Source organism: Musa acuminata, unplaced genomic scaffold (genome assembly GCF_036884655.1).
Source record: "Musa acuminata AAA Group cultivar baxijiao unplaced genomic scaffold, Cavendish_Baxijiao_AAA HiC_scaffold_489, whole genome shotgun sequence".
Taxonomy (NCBI): Eukaryota; Viridiplantae; Streptophyta; class Magnoliopsida; order Zingiberales; family Musaceae; genus Musa; species Musa acuminata.
Window position 1 is genome coordinate 325 of NW_027020734.1, and position 4,293 is coordinate 4,617.

The 4,293-nt window shown below is 33.5% G+C and overlaps 2 non-coding genes across 2 annotated transcripts; both read right to left on the reverse strand.

Moving 5' to 3' along the window:
• Positions 1–508: 508 nt before the first annotated feature.
• TRNAW-CCA (transfer RNA tryptophan (anticodon CCA)) lies at positions 509–582 on the reverse strand. Its single transcript has one exon. It is a non-coding gene; the product is annotated as a tRNA-Trp (tRNA).
• Positions 583–746: 164 nt separating this feature from the next.
• TRNAP-UGG (transfer RNA proline (anticodon UGG)) lies at positions 747–820 on the reverse strand. Its single transcript has one exon. It is a non-coding gene; the product is annotated as a tRNA-Pro (tRNA).
• Positions 821–4,293: the final 3,473 nt, after the last annotated feature.

Here is a 4,293-nt window from a genome sequence, read left to right on the forward strand (position 1 = left end):
TACTATAACTAGTTATTTCGGTTTTCTACTGGCTGCTTTAACTATAACCTCAGCTCTATTCATTGGTTTGAACAAGATACGACTTATTTGAAATGAATTGAATGAAAAATTGATAAAAACGAATATTTCTCTGAGATTCCGGGTATTCTATGGTTCTTTCTCACATCAATTGCCAATTCTTGGTCATTGAGATTCACGGATAATTCAGATTAATATTTAGGGATAGATCTTACCTTTCTTTTTATCCCCTTAAACAAACCGAAATGATTGAAGTTTTTCTATTTGGAATCGTCTTAGGTCTAATTCCTATTACTTTAGCAGGATTATTCGTAACCGCATATTTACAATATAGACGTGGTGATCAGTTGGACCTTTGATTGAGTAATATTTCTTTCTTTTTTTGATTGACCTCCTGCAGGAAGGAGGTCAAATTCAAGTTACAATTCAACTTTTTGTTTTGTTAAATTATTAATTATTTTATTGTGATTCGACATCAAATAAACCGAATCACGCTCTGTAGGATTTGAACCTACGACATCGGGTTTTGGAGACCCGCGTTCTACCGAACTGAACTAAGAGCGCTTTCTTATCCTTATGACAGGAGATACGACTGTACTGTAAAGAAAAGTAATTTTTCTACCCCCAATACGTCTTGCATACATATAGTATGCAAGACCGGAAGATTATGTCCAATTTTAATCGATCTCAATGAATCCCTCGTTACTGCCCATGGGAGAAGTAATAGGTAGGGATGACAGGATTTGAACCCGTGACATTTTGTACCCAAAACAAACGCGCTACCAAGCTGCGCTACATCCCTTTTCAAAATTGTTGTACAGTTTCATTGTACAAAATCCCTGTCTTGTTTTCCATATCGTCATTTTCTCCTCCATCTATATACAATTTTCTTGTCATTTCTTCTTTTTGGTTTCATATAATAAAAGAATTATATACATCTGAAACCTAACGTATAAAAAAGTTAATATTTATCAGTAATGCTCAGGAACAAGGGATTAGATTTTTTTTCTTTTACAAAAAAAGAAAAAAATCTATTGCTTCATTGTACATATCTATTTTAGTTAGGAATCCTGTTTAGTTAGGAATTCCGTGTAAAAAAATACAAATGATCTTGAACTACAGCATCTGACCATATATGTATTACAATCCATAATAGAAGGAGGATTTTCAATGCGAGATATAAAAACATATCTCTCCGTGGCACCTGTGCTAAGTACTCTATGGTTTGGGTCTTTAGCAGGCCTATTGATAGAAATTAATCGGTTATTTCCGGATGCCTTGTCATTCCCCTTTTTTTAATTCTAGTTATTGATTGATATGCGAAGAAATGAAGAAAATTAGAGATACAATTCCACGTGACTAAAATTTCGAATTTCGCCCCTATTTTTTCAGTTCTTTAGGATAGGAAGGAAAAGAAAAAAGTGTATTGAACCTCAGCAAAAATGTGGTAGATCGAAGATCGAATTTTGGAGAACAGAAATGAAAATGTGGATCCAGTCTACGGCGAGTTCCACGAAATCATAGCATAGAAAGAAGATATTTAACTTAAATAATAAATAAAATAAATATTAATAAAATATTGAGATTTAGGATAGGAACAATTGAGAGTTAGAAAGAAATTGTATTATTTAATTATTACTCCATTAAATTATTACTTTATTATTCTAGTAAAATTGTTACTCCATTAATATAATATTAATTATCATTATATAATGAAATGATAATTGCAACGAAATACTTAGAAATTCCATTTCTAGTTAGTAACTTCTATCGATTTTTTTTGTTCTTTTCTTCTTCTTCAGCTCGGATCGAAAATAGAAGAGTTAAGCCGATCCAAAATTCAAAGGAGGTTCATGGCCAAGGGTAAAGATGTCAGAGTCATAGTTATTTTGGAATGTACCAGTTGTGCCCGAAATGATGTCAATAAAGAATCGCCAGGTATTTCTAGATATATTACTCAAAAGAATCGACACAATACGCCTGGTCGATTAGAATTGAGAAAATTTTGTCGCTATTGTAACAAGCATACGATTCATGGAGAAATAAAGAAATAGATCGAACAGAACGCGTGTGCGCTCTCGCCAAGGAAGAGGAAGAACTTAACATATATTTAGAAGAACTTAACATATATTTAACATACTTAACATATATTTAACATATATAATATACATAATGTATAATATACATAATGTATAAGATATATAATATACATAATGTATACAAATCAAAGCCTATTTTGGTCGGATCTGAACTGAAGTGAATAAAGAAATAGAATTTTAGAAATAAGGAATAAACCATGGATAAATCCAAGCAATCTTTTCGTAAATCCAAGCGATCTTTTCGTAGGCGTTTGCCCCCAATTGGATCGGGGGATCGAATCGATTATAGAAACATGAGTTTAATTAGTCGATTTATTAGTGAACAAGGAAAAATATTATCTAGGCGGGTGAATAGATTGACTTTGAAACAACAACGATTAATTACTATTGCTATAAAGCAAGCCCGTATTTTATCTTTGTTACCTTTTCTTAATAATGAGAAACAATTTGAGAGAGCCGAGTCGATCCCCAGAACTACTGGTCCTAGAACCAAAAATAAATAGACATACTCTTCAATTGACTCAAAACTCCAATTGTAACTCAAGCTCAGATTGATGTTTTGTTCGAAAAGGCCTAGAATCTAGAGCGGGTTCCTGTGTTATAAGAAACAAAAAATGGAGAAAATTTTTTTTATTGAAACATATTCGTTCATTCCTATTACTATCTTAATTTCTTTTTATTCTATTTTCCCGGAGTTCCTTCTCCGGGGAATTCTGTTTCAATCATTCCTGTACTGTATATTACTTTAGAATCTACTTTATTTGATGATCTTGTTGGAAATCATGTAAAGACAATTCTTATTTGATATAGCTATTTGTGCAGGTATTTTACGATTAAGAAGCAATTGCTTCTTGTACAGATTGTGTATTAATCTACTATAACTATACAATACCTTATTATCACGAGTTACTGCATTTATCCGAGTGATCCACAAACGACGAAAATCCCTCTTTTGCCTGCCTCTATCTCGATGAGAGGAAGCCAAAGCTCTCATTTTCTGTTGAGTAATCGTTCGAGTAAGTCTTGAATGAGCTCCTCTAGAGGTTGATGCAAATAAACGAATTTTTGTTCGACGTCTCCGAGCTGTATATCCCCGTCTAACTCTGGTCATTGAATCAAATTAAACCTTAATGAATAACTAATTGATTTCGATTCTTTCAGTCATCCTTTTCCCCTCTCACGGTCGATTAATAACAAAACGGATTATTCCGATATATAAAATATAAATTCCAATGGCTTTTGCTACTATAACCTTCCTGACCACAATTTTTTATTCCGTCCAGGCATTTCACCTGCAAATAAGAAATTATAATGATACTCAAAAAAAATAGTGGGTTCCATCGTTTCTATGGTTACTTCTTAAACGGTGAGGTCCTCTCTATACACCGGAGCCTCTTCTTTCATTTAACCAAATGGTATTGTGAACTTGTATAGTTCACACTCTTTGGCTCTACCCATCAATTATAGAGTAATAACTCTTTTCACACTAAGAGTTATCTATACAGTGACGGCATTTAATTAGGAAAGTTGGCTAGGTAGCTGACCCTCTTAGTCCGCTCTTTTAACAATAGGCGCATAATCTTTTTGCTTCTTATAATACTATTTCCTCCGCTTAATGGATAACTATTTGCTACCAATGGGGAATTGCTTTTCATCTCAAATCTAGGTGATTGGATTTGCACCAATGGAAACCATAAATTCCATACACAATATAGGTATATGATAGATCTTTTCCATTTACCCTATTCATTGGTACCGGTCATTGACACTGGAAAAATTGTCTCATTTGTTCGAACTCATGATCTGAACGAGTCGCACATACACCCTAGTACATGTTCCTCGACGCTGAGGACATCCTCTAAGAGCGGGAGATTTCGTAACATTTCTTATCGGCTGTCTTGCGTTTCTAATAAGTTGTTTAATAGTTGGCATGTCGTATATATATATATGTATATATAGAATTAGAATGGAATGGGTTGGTTTAGATCGATCTTAACCTGATGATTGGATTGATGATTATGAATTTTTTCTATTCAATACCAAATCACAGAAAATTCGAATTATGGTTTGAAATGGATTTACACGAAATCCCCGGTATTTTCATTTTCGACCGCTACGAGATCAACAATGCCATGAGCTTGGGCTTCTGTTGCTGACATAAAAACATCCCTTTCCA